Source organism: Theropithecus gelada, chromosome 17 (genome assembly GCF_003255815.1).
Source record: "Theropithecus gelada isolate Dixy chromosome 17, Tgel_1.0, whole genome shotgun sequence".
Taxonomy (NCBI): domain Eukaryota; kingdom Metazoa; phylum Chordata; class Mammalia; order Primates; family Cercopithecidae; genus Theropithecus; species Theropithecus gelada.
Window position 1 is genome coordinate 42,018,845 of NC_037685.1, and position 15,771 is coordinate 42,034,615.

Here is a 15,771-nt window from a genome sequence, read left to right on the forward strand (position 1 = left end):
TCTCCCTCTTGACTTCCCTCTTGACTTAGCCAGGACTTCTGTTGTTGTAGCTTGCCACATTTCCATTTGGGGGAAGTTGCATTAGGATAAGAATTGCTTTAAACTATGGCTGTGCTGTTGATGACCTTCTTCGGCCAGTTAAAATTCAGCAGGGATTGAGGTGATGTTGATTAAACAAACCAAGATGTCAGATGTGGGGAGAACCTAGTTTCACTACTCATAAAAAAATTCATAACAACATTGCCTTACAATCCATTAGTTTGGTTTGGATATAATATGCTATTAAGAGTGACAAGGTGAATGGCAGGTATGCCTAATTTGAAAGAAGGTAAAGTTCTCCCTATTCCCCCTAAAGCTTCGTTCACACCGACAAAGAGAAATATAGAGTTGTTTATCTAGAAAATCCAGGCTGAAAGCGTTCACTACCAAAGACTAAAATTATACTGTCTTGAATGACCTCTATTGATGACTAACATTAATTAAATTCTTTGAATTATTGCCTAAATCTTTATTTCATTTATCTAGTGTAGAAAATAATGTAGAGGTGCTCTATAATCGAATGCCTGACAGTCTGAATAACATTCTTCAAAGGGCTTCCAGTCTTTTAAAATGTTATCCCCATTTTGGGAGCACAGTGGGAACAATAGTAGTCAAAAATCTAAGGATGTACTTTGGAAACTAAGACTATGACATTTTTTTTTTTTTTTTTTTTTTACTTTATTAGCATTGTGAACAGAATGATATTATCTTAACATCAGAAAACCAGATGGGAGTGACTGGAACTCAGGAACTCACTGTTTTTTTGTTGTCTTGGTTGCTTGGGAAAGGGAAGGGAGCCAGCTGATTTGATGTCTTATGTGTCAAGAATGCATAATCATCCACACATAAATAAAAGTTTTACAGTATCTAATAATCTGTAAATGAATACTGATTTACAATGAAAACAATTATCCCTGTACAAAATGTCTCAATATGTTTATTATGGTTGCTTCAGATCAAGGATCAGATCTGATAGTGTAAGAGTTGGGTACGATTTGTCTTCTCGGGCTCTTCCTGCCTGAATCTGAGCTCCACCGGGCACTGAACATTGGCTCATAATAGACATACTAGAAATATGTCAAAGGCAGCAGAGAGAAGGGCTTTGACAGCCTTTCCTTTTACCAGTGGCAAAGACAAGGGCTGGCAGGAAGGATCCTTCCCTTTACGCAATTACGTCTTGGGAGCTCCAGCAAAGCATAGTGATTTTTGTACTTTCATTTTTAAAAGCCAAAATGCTCTGAACATTTCATGCTCAATTCATAATCCATTTTCACATTTTCCATTACTCAGAGGAAACTGGAGGCCTGGGCTTTAGATACAAATAATCAAAAATACTTATTCACTTTTCATATGCTGCTGTTGATGCTTCGTTAATACTGTACAAAGCAAATTCGAGAAGGCACCACTAAGGAGAGTGGAAATGGTCTAGGAGATGATGTCAGCTCACAAACAATGTGAAAAAGAAAAGTTTCCGTTTTCAGTTGGAGGAAAACTTGGCAAGGACTTTATTATCTGGTTAGGAACTAGTCATCTCTTGATTTCCATGCCCCTACTTTCAATTCTGTATCAGCTTTGTACAAGGACCAACACCAAAATGGTTATATTTTAATTCCTCTTACCTAATGAGCTTGTAAATTGGATACATTAGTTATTATACCCTGCGCAGTTTTCTCCTTTTGTGAAAGTTATGAAGGGATAAGACACTTTTTATATGGTCTTTTGCTTCTACAGTCACATAGAACTTTTTTGTTTGTTTGTTTTTGTTTGTTTGTTTGTTTGTTTTTTCAGATGGAGTCTCGCTCTATCTCTCACGCTGGAGTGTAGTGGCGTGATCTTGGCTCACTGCAACCTCCATCTCCCAGATTCAAGCAATTCTCCTGCCTCAGCCTCCCAAGTAACTGGGACTACAGGCGCTCGCCACCATGCCTGGCTAATTTTTTGTATTTTTATTAGAGATGGGGTTTCACCATGCTGGCCAGGATGGTCTTGAACTCCTGACCTCGTGATCCACCCGCTTCGGCCTCCCAAAGTGCTGGGATTACAGGCGTGAGCCACTGCACCAGGCCAGTCATATAGAACTTTTAACTAATACCATAACAATAAACACAAATAGGATTTCAATCAAGGAAATAAACGTTAATTTGAAATCTGGGTGCTCATTTTCTCAATAAATATTTATCACATTTTAAAAAAATGTACCTAGTTCCTCTGATGAGATAGCAAGAGGAAAAATTTGGGACCATTTCCTCAAGGAGCTTAACTTCCAATAAGACAGAACATTTTGCAAGTCATACATGCCACTATAATAGAGATATGAAATTCTACGAGAGAGATACAGTTTAACCTTACGTGATTTTAGTCACTATTTCTACCCAGGTGAGCTAGGGGTGATCCACGGAGGAGGAGACACTTAATCTAACAGTTAAATTGTACTTAGGATTTAGATATTTGAAAATGAGTCAGTTTATGTAATATTTACCTATTAGCTAGTTATTATTACTGTTAGTTGTCTATTGCTGCATAACAAATTACCTCCCAAACACAGTGGCTCAAAACAACAAACAGTTATTATTTTGCAGTTTCCATAGGGCAGGAACTTGGGAACAACTCAGCCGGGGGTTCTGCTCAGGGTTCTCGTGAGGTTGCAGTCAAGTTCTTGGCCAGTGGTCATCTGAAGGCCTGAAGGGGGATGGAGGATCTGCTTCCAAATGGCTTGCTCTTATGGCTCCTGGCAGGAGGCCTGAATTCTTTGCTGGCTCTTGCCAAGTGGACTCTGTGGGCAACCATGTGGGTCTCTCCATAGGCTTGCCTGAGTGTCCTCATGACTTGGCAGCTGGCTTCTCCCAGAGCCAGCAGTGAGAGAGAGAAAGAGAAAGAATGACAACAAGCACACAAATAATACGGAGGAGGCAGCATCTAGGTTTGAGGACATTTTCATCACATCTGCTTCATTCTATTCATTAGAAATGAGTCACCAAGTCCATCCCACATTCAAGAGGAGGGCAACTAGGTCCCATCTCTAAAAAGAAGAGATATCAGAGAATTCATGGGCATGTTTCTAGAACCTTTGCAATGGGGCTGGGGAAGACAGGGGAAGAGCATTCAACTTCGGGGAGGGGCTGGTCATGGCAAAGATTGACACTTGGAGATAAGTGCAGGTGTGCTGGGTAATTCAGTTTTGAGAGCTTCAGGCTGAGCTAATAGTGGAAAAGAAGACAGGAAACACAGAGAGAAGGAATTTAGACTCTATAAAGAAGGGCTGGGAACAGACTCTATAAAGTAAGGCTTTTGAGCAGGGTGGAGGGAGGCATAGTCACAGTTATATTTTAGGGCTTAATCTAGCAGCAGGAAGAATCTAACTTTGGGAATTTGGAGAGAGCAAAAGAGGGGGCCCTTTAGGAGGCTACCATGGTCAGCAGGGAACGGAGCTGGAAAGAGATAGTTGGAGAATGGCTTCAAAACAAACACTGCTCTTCTTTCCAACTCTACATAGTACAAATAGCTATAAAGATGAATACATTTTTATGTGTCTGACCCAACTGTTAATGGAATCTGCCTGTGTTTTAGATGCTGTGCCTTATGGAGCTCTTACTAGGCTGGTGAGCTGAGCTGTAAGCTTGATGCACGGCAGCAGTCCTTTCTGTGCTGATTGAGTGCAGTTTGTCCCTTGGATGGCAATTGCACAGAATGCCCACAGGGTACATTTCTAATTGAGTGTGTCTCTTAACTGTAGGAAAAGCCCGGTGTTATTGCTTGAATAAAACCATCCTAAATTGGAATTGTTCATGGCAAAATTGCTACCCTTTTCTTTCTTGGTTCCCAATATCTCCATTACCGAGAATGACATTATTTTTCTACAAGCACTTAAAGTGTTCATTTACTCACTGTGTATATTCATGTCTTTTCATTTGCAATGTAGAAGCTTCCTGGGCTTCATGAAGCTGTCCATTCCCATCATACTGGCAACACAGGCCACTAAAATCCAGGGGCATGGCCAGAGTCAGAATTCCAACACGGACTTCTTGACCTCCCCATTGTTTCTGTAGGAAATCTGATAACTCCAGGCTGTAGGATTTATTTTCTCTCTCTCTCTGAATTTATATGAATTCACGAGTCTCTAAGAGTTTAGCGTGTAACCATTTTCCTAATTGTGGGTTGAGCATGGATTCATTTTCTCATCAACTTGACTGCAAGCTCACAGAATGTGTGGGCCAGTATCCCGTGCATTCTTTTAACTGCAGGTGGGGGGATGGATTGTGCCCAATGCATTAAGGGAACTTACTGCATTCCCAGGTGAAGAGCACCATTTAGATGAGACTGGTCCCCTTTATTATATTATCCCATCCTCTACACAAGTGTTTTATTCTTTCTCTTCGTACTTCTAAATCCCACCTGTGGTTGAAAGCCAGGAATACGATGTATAGCACCCGCCCACTCCCCTCTTTATGTGGGTTGCCTTTTTGACCCTAGGTAAGGGCTAGATGAAAGCTTTAAGTGGCCTTTAATTTCCCCAATGTTCATTTGCATCCAATTAATCCAATTTACCTGTGGATCAATTTAAGTCATAATGACGTGATGTTTTGTGAATATTTGCGACCCTGAATCTATTAGGTTGTTTCTCTACGTTGTTAATATTGCGCAGGACTTAATGCAGTGTGATTCATTGCCCATTTAATAGTGCCTCCAGTGACGTCTGAGATGGTTCTTAGGGTGTGCACCAAGGTTTCGTAATGGAGGGATACTTTTTTTTTAATATTACTTTTTTGGTGCTGCTTACTATCAGTGAAATATCCTGACGCCCTCGGAATATCTTTCAACTCCTGGAATATCGGTAAATACAAATTGGAGGTGAGGGGGTTACGATCTAGGCATACCTTTCTGCCTAGGTAATTTTACAGGTAATTTGTACAGTTTTTGGAAAACCATGAATAACAGTTGTACTCTGAGGGGATCAAAGAACCTTCTAGCCAACTCTTTCGTTTTTCCTATGAGAAGAATTGTCTTGCAGAGATGTGGAGTGGTTTCTCAAGGGTGCAGGGCCAATGCCTAGGAGAACATCCATGACTTATCTACTAAGTTTTCTGGACGCAGTGCTCTGTCCAATAAAAACACACAGAAGAACCCGTTGCTTCTCAGAAAAATCCCTCCAGCCCTCCTCTCCCTAAATCTAACAATCTAATACCAAATGAAACCAAGATAAGAAATCTGTACTTGCTAATTTCTTTTTCTTTTATCTTCCAAGTCATCAGCTTCCGTAGAAGTGGTGGAATAGTATTATCTTATTGTAATTCAAATAGCAAATATCAATGACCATGTGCTAAGTAATCTTATGCAAAATAAATTATCAGATGGACACAGTGACTCACGCCTGTAATCCCAGCACCTTCGGAGGCTGAGGCAGGTGGATCACTTGAGGTCAGGAGTTTGAGACCAGCTTGGCCAACATGGTGAAACCCCATCTCTACTAAAAATACAAAATTAGCCAGGCTTGGTAGAGAGCACCTGTAATCCCAGCTACTCAGGAGGCTGAGGCACGAGAATCACTTGAGCCCAGGAAGCGGATGTTGCTGCAGTGAGCCGAGATTCCACCAAAACTGCACTCCAGCCTGGGACCCCATCTCAAAAAAAAAAAAAAAAAAAAAAAAAGAGATTACCTAGATTACCTACACTAATATAGAGGGGAGTAATAAACACAAGCACTTCAATTATCAGAAACATGGGAATACCTTTCAGGTATAAATGCACACAATTGGTTTTCAAAAGGTGAGTATTATATTTTGGAGTATGTTGATATCATAACGACATTGTTTTTTAAAAAGTTAATTCTAAAGGTAGTAGAAAAATCTTTATAGGGAATTTGGGCTTTGAGAACATTTTGGAAGGAGGAGAAAAAGGAGGAGGAGGAGGGGGAGAAGAAGAAAAAGGAGGAGGAGGAGGGGGAGAAGAAGAAAAAGGACGATGAAGATACGGAGGGTATTTGAATGAGGCAAAGGTGGAAGACAAGTATTTCTCAATGTTCAGAGCCAGAAGTGGACAGGCATGTAGTGTATTTGGGTTATTTATAAATAATAATATAACGATATATACTATTTTATAATGCTTTAATAGAGACCATGGTGATGTAAGATTGGAATGGGTTTATCCGAGAAGGTGGGCAGTAAGTTGAATGTGGTACACAGAGGATTGGAGATGGCTCTACTGGCTGATAGTTGAGATGGAAATTCCTGAAATAGAAACTAAAAAGATTGACCATTCTTGTTTAATAAGGGGGAAGCAGATGCTCTAGGAGTGGAAATTCTTGCAGGGATATGAGTTACACAGTACCAGTGGCAGGCAAAAAAGACTATCCCAGTATTGTGAAGAGATACCATGGACTTCAAAGTCAGCAAAGTCGAATATTGCTGAAATCAGGGTTTCAGTTGTGTCAAGGCCTGCTAGTGACCGCATCTACCTCTCTAGTCCCCAAAAGAGTGCTGGCACATAGTAGGTCCTAAACAAATATTTATAATACATAGACTAGGCATTTGTGGCTGCATCAGGAAGAATCAGAGAAATCTGATACTATTATGGAGGAGGAAGAGTAAAATTTTCCAATAAGAACAAATACAAAGTCAAAGGAGAGTCTTCATTTGAAGGTTGTCAAGATGACAGATTTAACTGTATTTCCCCGGGAGCTGATGGTGTTGGAGGGCAATGGGATTGGAGCCTGAATAGAAAACATCTGGGGATGTGAGGCGTGCCCTCAAGCAGTCATGTTTCCTTTTAGTGTTGGTTCTGGAACTCATTTAGATACTTTGACATTTTTGTGCTTCCGCAGCGTTAGAGTCAAAGACCTTGAGGTTCTCCGAAGATTCATTTCCTATGATGCGGCAATCTCTAGCACAGTGTTCACATTCCAAGAAGTGCTTAATATTTAACGTGCTCTGACTTCCTTAATCACCTTTCAATATCAGAATCCTGTGCTTTATCAGATAAGCCTTTTTAGCCTATGGCAGGTGATATTGTTTCATCCAATCACAAGGCGTTCAACTCGGATGATGTTGTCTTCAGTGCTGAATCAGGATCTTTCACCAAATTCACATGTCCTGTCCCTTGCCCACTAAGGAAGTTACAGAAAAGTTGCGAGGTGAATATTGATTTACTATCTCATCCTGAAATTCTGTGATTCAGTCTCTGATAGAGTGGAAGTGGGTCATGTTCTATGGCTAGCTATATAACATTAGAATGTGGCTTTTTGGAGATATTTTTAGCCTCCTTAAAAAAACCTTATGAAATACTCTGCTTTAAAAAATGTTCTAAGTAATGTGAAAAACAGATATTACCACTCCATCCTTGATTCTTAGCCTATTACTGGATATGTCCCCTGGGGCGGGGTAGAGGAGGGGGTCAGGAATGGAGTAGAGCTCGATTTCTGTTATTCACATTATTGAGTAAAAAAATTGTGCTTTTAACATTTTGTCACATACATTTTTATGCAACTGCATTAATACAGAAGCATTAAAATGATTTTGTCAAATTGTCTACGTCAGCGTGTTCTGCTTCATCTCTGGAAAAAGAGACTTTGAAAAAGAGCTTCTTAGAGAAGAAGCTTAGGATATGAAAGGTTCTGGGACAAGTCTGTAATTTTTGCTATATTTTATGGAGATACTATGGATTTCTTTGATCCAGGAACTCATATTCTTACTACAGCTCATTTGATCACCAGGATGGTCATGTGCTATTTATTCAGTCTTGAGCTAGATTGGTTTCCCTGTCATAAGCAGTTTAGAATACCCACAGGTATCACTTCCTCTATTGCAGAAAGTTTTGAACTGATCAATGACCTAGCTACATAAAGGAAACGATGCTGCATTAGCAACAAAGCATGTCCTCCAGTGTCTTACTGGGATTGGTCTATCAGGTGAGTGTGGTTAACAGCACAGTATGACATGTTTACATGATCATAGTGCTCTTAAAAATACTATCTAATTTAATGTTGGTGGAGCTACTGTAGTGAGCAGTGAGGTCTCTCCACTCAAAACATCTATGCTTGTTAAATTTCACTAATGAAGAATTTCAGATCATTGATCAGTTTTCATTTGTAAATAAAACCTGAACTATATCTGATGAATACAAAATGATAATCATCATAATTAGTGTGTTTTATTGCCATTATACATATATAAGAAAGTTGGCAGTGCTTTAATATATCTATTCCATCACTTAAGTTTTTTTCTTTTTTCTTTTTTTTTGAGACAGAGCCTTCTCTGTCTCCAGGCTGGAGTGCGGGGGTGTGATCTCGGCTCACTCTGCCTCCCAGGTTCAAGCAATTCTCCTGCCTCAGTCTCCCAAGTAGCAGGGACTACAGGCATACACCACTACACCTGGCTAATTTTTGTATTGTTAGTAGAGACGGGGTTTCACCGTGTTGGCCAGGATGGTCTCGATTCTTGACCTCATCGTCACTTAAAGTCTTTAAAGGCCAGGCTTCCACCAAGGTAGGTTACTCTGACTCTCGTCCTACCAACAGACAGTTATCTGGTGAAGTCCCCAAGTGGAGGCTTTGCTGAATCAGAGCCCTGGTTCATTGTTTAGGCCTAGCCCAACAGAGACAATCATAGTTTACACTCTAAACTGGAACTTTGGCTTGCCTCCCTTAAGGAGAAATAGCCTCTGATTTTCCAAAGCAGATGTTCACTTTAATCCAGGGGCAAATGCTGGATTAGGGAAGGTCAGGCAGTTTAGTCTTTCTGTGCTGAAAGACTGGACCTTCCCTAGTCCAGTCCGAAATTCTTCATTAGTGAAATTTAACAAGCATAGATGTTGTGAGTGGAGAGGTCTCACTGCTCAATACAGTGACTCTATCAGTATTAAATTAGATAGTATTTGTAAGAGCACTATGATTATGTGCATCCATCACTGCGAATGATGACTCAGTATGATGTTGATGGGATCCTGTGGCAGTTCCCTGGCACAGAGAAGCCCTGCATTCGATTTCTGGTATTGTAAGTTACAACACAGAGGAGTACTTTTCAGGAAACCATATTGTCAAGCCCTATTCTCAGCTAGATTTGTGTTTCTGGGGCAAGGTTAGAACTGAATCAACTTCCAGAGATTGGAAGAATAATTTTTTTAAAAAAATTTTATTTTAGATTTAGGGGTACGTGTGTAGGTTTGTTGTATAGGTAAACTCATGTCACGAGGGTTTGTTATGCAGATTATTTCATTACCCAGGTACTAAGCCTAGTACCCAACAGTTATACTTCCTGACCCTTTCCCTCCTCCCATCTTCCATCCTCTACCCTCCGATAGGCCTCAGTGTGTATTGTTCCCCTGTATACATCCATGTGTTCTCATCATATAGCTCCCACTTTTAAGTGAGAATGTGTGGTATTTGATTTTATGTTCTTGTGTTAGTTTGCTAATATTAATGGCCTCCAGCTCCATCTGTGTTCCTGCAAAGAACATGATCTCATTCTTTTTTATGACTGCATAGTATTCCATGGTGTATATGTACCACATTTTCTTTATCCAACCTGCCACAATGGGCATTTTTTAATGTTGAGAAAACTTTGGGAAAATGTTCAACAACAAGTAAATTTCCTTTGGACATATTCAATATTTAAGTGCTATTTTTGCCATAAGAGTCTCATAAGGTTGTATAAAAGATTGTAAGAGACTTTGAAATTTAGCGGGTGTCTTGATCTACCCTCCATCTGAGTTTCTCTGCTTGTATTTGCCTTTGACTAAGTGTATTAGTCTGTTCTCACACTGCTGTAAAGAACTGCCTGAGACTGGGTAATTTATAAAGGAAAGAGGTTTAATTGACTTACAGTTGTGGAGGGCTGGGGAGGTCTCAGGAAACTTACAATTATGGCAGAAGGGGAAGCAAACACATCCTTTTGGGTGGGGACACAGCCAAACCATATCACTAAGATTCTTTACAAACCTTTGGAGATGAAAGTTAACTTACAGAAAACTGATAAAGATGCAGATAAAAATTCCTTTCAAGAGAAATACAAACTGTGTTCAGTGTAATTAATTAATTCATTCATTATTGTCCCTGTGAATATTGGCACTTCTGCAATTTTTTTTTCTTTTTTTTTCAGACAGACACATATGGTCTCTGTCACTTAGGATGGGACACAGCGGTGATAGTAGCTCACTGTAGGCTCAAACTCTTGGGCTCAAGTGATCCTCCTGTTTTAGCCTCTTGAGTAGCTGGGACTACAGACACCTAATGACAGGCCTGGCTAATTTTATTTTCATTTTTATTGTAGAGATTGGGTCTTGTGATGTTTCCCAGGCTGGTCTTGAACTCCTGGCCTCAAGCAATACCCCCACCTTGGTCTCTCAAAGTGCTGGGATAACAAGTATGAGAGTCACTCAAACCCAGATAAGTCTTACACTTTTTATAAATTCATTTCAGCATTACTTTTTTGACTAAATGTATATCTGGTTTCTAATATTTCAGTGACATGAGTTCTTTATATATTCTGGATAAAAGTTCTTTGCCATATATATGATTTTCAGGATATCCTAGTCTGTGGCTTGTCATTTCACTTCCTTAATAACATCATTTTAAGTGCAAATAATTTTAATTTTGATGAAGTCTATTTTACTATTTTTGGGCGTCACATCTAAGAACTCTTTGTCTAACTGAAAGTCATAAAGACTTTATTCTATTGTTTAAAAGTTTTCTAATTTTAGCCCTTATATGTAGGTCTATGATCCATTTAGAGTGAATTATTATGTATGGTGTGAGGTAGTGATCTAAATTTAAATCCATGTTGCATATGGATATCTAATTGTCCCAGAACTATTTGTTGAAAAGACTATCCATTTCCCATTGAATTGGCTTGACACCTTTGTCAAAAATCAATTGGCCATAAATATAAGGATCTATTTCTGGACTCTCACTTCTGTCCCACTGATCCATTAGTATATACTGATAGGCTAATATCAGATAACTTTAGATATATTGGTATGTTAGTCTTTAGCCAAGAGAGGCATTACCAATTAGTAACTGATTCTAAGATTTGTGACACTGTCCATCTGGAATATGCACTGAAGAGCTTTTGTATTTTTGTGTTTCTTTTTAACAGCAAAAAGAAATCTCTGTAAGCTTTCCTTCCTCATATCTTCACTCTCTCTGACATTTTCTTAATTTCACATTCAATATATGTATACATACATTTTAAAAGAAAAGAGATATAGACATTTACCATTGGAAAACATTTTGATTCGGGTTCTGTAAAATGACAAGGGATTGATTCAGCAGTTAAGGGTGCCCTAACCAGTTTAAACATCTGATATTCTGGGAGGTCTTAGGTGATTAAAGATTGAGATTAAAATCTCTGGTTTAGTTAGGTTTTCTTTTTAAATTGTTCATATTTTTTTTTCATTGTACTTATATTTTCCCTCAAGTTTTCCCTCAAGTTTTGAATGCTTGCCTTCCCTTCCCTTAAGGCAAATTCCTGGAATTTGAAATGCCGAATTCAAGAAGGATAAACATTTCATTATGTCAAAGTGATAAAAATAAGCATTTATTTTTCTAACTCAAGTGAGCCAGTATTATAAAAAGTAAAGGAATAGCTATGGGATATTGAAGAGTGTAATGCAACTGATGTTGTACATATTAATTGCATTATATACAAAATCTAGTATATGATCATAATGTAATGAAATTGATGTAATATACATTTTAGTGTCTTAATGTTTATGTTTACATTGCTTTCTAAACCAAAGCACATTCTTTTAAGTGGAATGGGTTTTAGTTGATAAAATCCAGGAAGGCTTGAAGTTATTTCATCAACTTTTTGTAACTATCTTTCTCATTAATTCATTCAACTACATTTCATTAGGTAGAGACTGTGTTTTGTGTACATTCCAAGAGGCTGGGCTACAGCTATGAATACAGCCAAGACTCTGCACTCATGGAACTAACGTCCTAGCAGGGAAGACAGACAACAGTAACAATTATATGTAAAATAGCGATAATGGCTATGAGAATATCCAAAGCAAGGTAAGTGAGAGAGTGTGATGAAATAGTGGTTGTAGGTGGATACAACCTTCTTAAGGAGGTGTATCCTTAAGAAGTGTAAGTCCTTCTTAAGGAGGATTTGAGAGGAGACTTAGATGAATTGAGGGTGAGCTGGGTGAATATCTTGGAGAAGAATATTGCAGTTAACGTAAGCAAGTAGTTGGATATGAGGTACAGAGATTTCTAGGCAGCTATGTATCATGTATGTCTTTGTAGTAGGTCATGGTGAAAAATGTGAATTTTATTCTGAGAGGATAGAAAGCCACAGAGGATTTGGTGGGCTAAAGAGTGACACAATCTTATTTGTGCTCTTAAAAGTTTCTCTGGGGCTGGGCGCAGTGGCTCATGCCTGTAATCCCAGCACTTTGGGAGGTAAAGGCAGGTGGATCACTTGAGGACAAGAGTTCAAGACCAGCCTGGCCCAAATGACAAAACCCTGTCTCTACTAAAAATTAAAAATTTAGCCGGACTTGGTGGTGCGCACCTGTAATTCCAGTTACTTGGGAAGCTGATGCAGGAGAATCACCTGAACCCAGCAGGTGGCAGTTGCAGTGATCCAAGATCATGCCACTGCACTCCAGCCTGGGCAACAGAGTGAGACTATGTCTCAAAAAAAAAAAAAAAAGGTTTTTCTGGGAACTATGTATCGTTTTATCTGAAGGTAGACAAGAATGGAGCAAGCAGTGTAGTTAGGAGGCTACTTACTAATATTTCACAGTCTGGGTGAGAATAGTTGGTATCTTGGACTAGGATGGTAGGGGCAGAAGTGATAACGAAAGGTTGGAGTTTGGTTAGGTATTGTCTTTGTCTTCTCAGGCTGCTATAACAAAAATATTGTAGACTTAGTGGCTTATGAACAACAGAAATTTATTTCTTACAGTTCTGGAGGCTGGGGAGTCTAACATCAACACACCAGCAGATTCTATATCTGGTGAGGGACCACTTTCTTATAGGCAGCTGTCTTCTTACTCTTGCCTCACATGGCAGAGGGGATCAGGAGTCCCTCTCTAGCTTCTTTTATAAGGCACTGATCCCACTCATGAGGGTACCTCTCCAATAACCTAATCACCTTCCAACGCCCCCACCTTCTAGTTTCACCATCTTGGAGGTTAGGATTTCAACATATGAATTTTGTGGAGAACAAACATTCAAACCATAGGAGATTTTTAAGGCAGAGCCAACAGGATTTGCTAGAGTATTGAATATGGAGTGTGAGGATGGGATAGTAGACTTTTGGCCTAAACAACTATGGGCATATTGACACAGTGTCCTGAGATGTGAAAGTTGGAGGAGGATATTTGGAGGCAAAGGTGAAGAGGTAAGGAGCTTTGTTGTGAATATGCACAGTTGGAGATCATTTTCTCATCCTGCTGAAGAGAAAATCCAGTATAATAATGTTCTCAGGAGAAGCCAATGTTTTGTCTCTAGAGCTTTTTATTTATTTATTTATTTATTTATTTATTTATTTATTTATTTTTTATTATTATACTTTCTAGGGTACATGTGTACAACGTGCAGGTTTGTCACATATGTATACATGTGCCATATTGGTGTGCTGCACCCATCAACTCGTCAGCACCCATCAACTCGTCATTTACATCAGTTATAACTCCCAATGCCATCCCTCCCCCCTTCCCCTTCCCCATAATAGGCCCCGTTGTGTGATGTTGCCCTTCCAGAGTCCAAGTGATCTCATTGTTCAATTCCCACCTATGAGTGAGAACATGTGGTGTTTGGTTTTCTGTTTTTGTGATAGTTTGCTGAGAATGATGGTTTGCAGCTGCATCCATATTCCTACAAAGGACATGAAGTCATCCTTTTTTATGGCTGCATAGTATTCCATGGTGTATATGTGCCACATTTTCTTAATCCAGTCTGTCACTGATGGACATTTGGGTTGATTCCAAGTCTTTGCTATTGTGAATAGTGCCGCAATAAACATAGGTGTGCATGTGTCTTTATAGCAGCATGATTTATAATCCTTTGGGTATATACCCAGTAATGGGATGGCTGGGTCATGTGCTATTTCTAGTTCTAGATCCTTGAGGAATCACCATACTGTTTTCCGCAATGGTTGAACTAGTTTACAATCCCACCAACAGTATAAAAGTGTTCCTATTTCTCCACATCCTCTCCAGCACCTGTTGTTTCCTGACTTTTTAATGATTGCTATTCTGACTGGTGTAAGATGGTATCTCATTGTGGTTTTGATTTGCATTTCTCTGATGGCCAGTGATGACGAGCATTTTTTCATGTTTCTGTTGGCTGTATGAATGTCTTCTTTTGAGCCCTTCATGCTAAAAACTCTCAATGAATTCGGTATTGATGGAATGTATCTCAAAATAATAAGAGCTATTTATGACAAACCCACAGCCAATATCATACTGAATGGGCAAAAACTGGAAGCATTCCCTTTGAAAACTGGCACAAGATAGGGATGCCCTCTCTCACCACTCCTATTCAACATAATGTTGGAAGTTCTGGCTAGGGCAATCAGGCAAGAGAAAGAAATGAATATTCAGTTAGGAAAAGAAGAAGTCAAATTGTCCCTGTTTGTAGATGACATGATTGTATATTTAGAAACCCCATCATCTCAGCCCAAAATCTCCTTAAGCTGATAAGCAACTTCAGCAAACTCTCAGGATACAAAATTAATGTGCAAAAATCACAAGCATTCTTATACACCAGTAACAGACAAACAGAGAGCCAAATCATGAATGAACTACCATTCACAATTGCTTCAAAGAGAATAAAATACCTAGGAATCCAACTTACAAGGGATGTAAAGGACTCTTCAAGGAGAACTACAAACCACTGCTCAGTGAAATAAAAGAGGACACAAACAAATGGAAGAACATACCATGCTCATGGATAGGAAGAATCAATATCATGAAAATGGCCATACTGCCCCAGGTAATTTATAGATTCAATGCCATCCCCATCAAGCTACCAATGACTTTCTTCACAGAATTGGAAAAAACTGCTTTAAAGTTCACATGGAACCAAAAAAGACCCCGCATTGCCAAGACAATCCTAAGTCAAAAGAACAAAACTGGAGGCATCACGCTACCTGACTTCAAACTATACTACAAGGCTACAGTAACCAAAACAGCATGGTACTGGTATCAAAACAGAGATATAGACCAATGGAACAGAACAGAGCCCTTAGAAATAATACCACACATCTACAGCCATCTGATCTTTGACAAACTTGAGAAAAACAAGAAATGGGGGAAGGATTCCCAATTGAATAAATGGTGCTGGGAAAATTGGCTAGCCATAAGTAGAAAGCTGAAACTGGATCCTTTCCTTAATCCTTATACAAAAATTAATTCAAGATGGATTAGAGACTTAAATGTTAGACCTAATACCATAAAAACCCTAGAAGAAAACCTAGGTAATACCATTCAGGACATAGGCATGGGTAAGGATTTCGTGTCTAAAACACCAAAAGCAACAGCAACAAAAGCCAAAATTGACAAATGGGATCTAATTAAACTAAAGAGCTTCTGCACAGCAAAAGAAACTACCATCAGAGTGAACAGGCAACCTACAGAATGGGAGAAAATTTTTACAATCTACTCATCTGACAAAGGGCTAATATCCAGAACCTACAAAGAACTCAAACAAATTTACAAGAAAAAAACAAACAACCCCATCAAAAAGTGGGCAAAGGATATGAACAGACTTATCTCTAGAGCTTTTGTAGA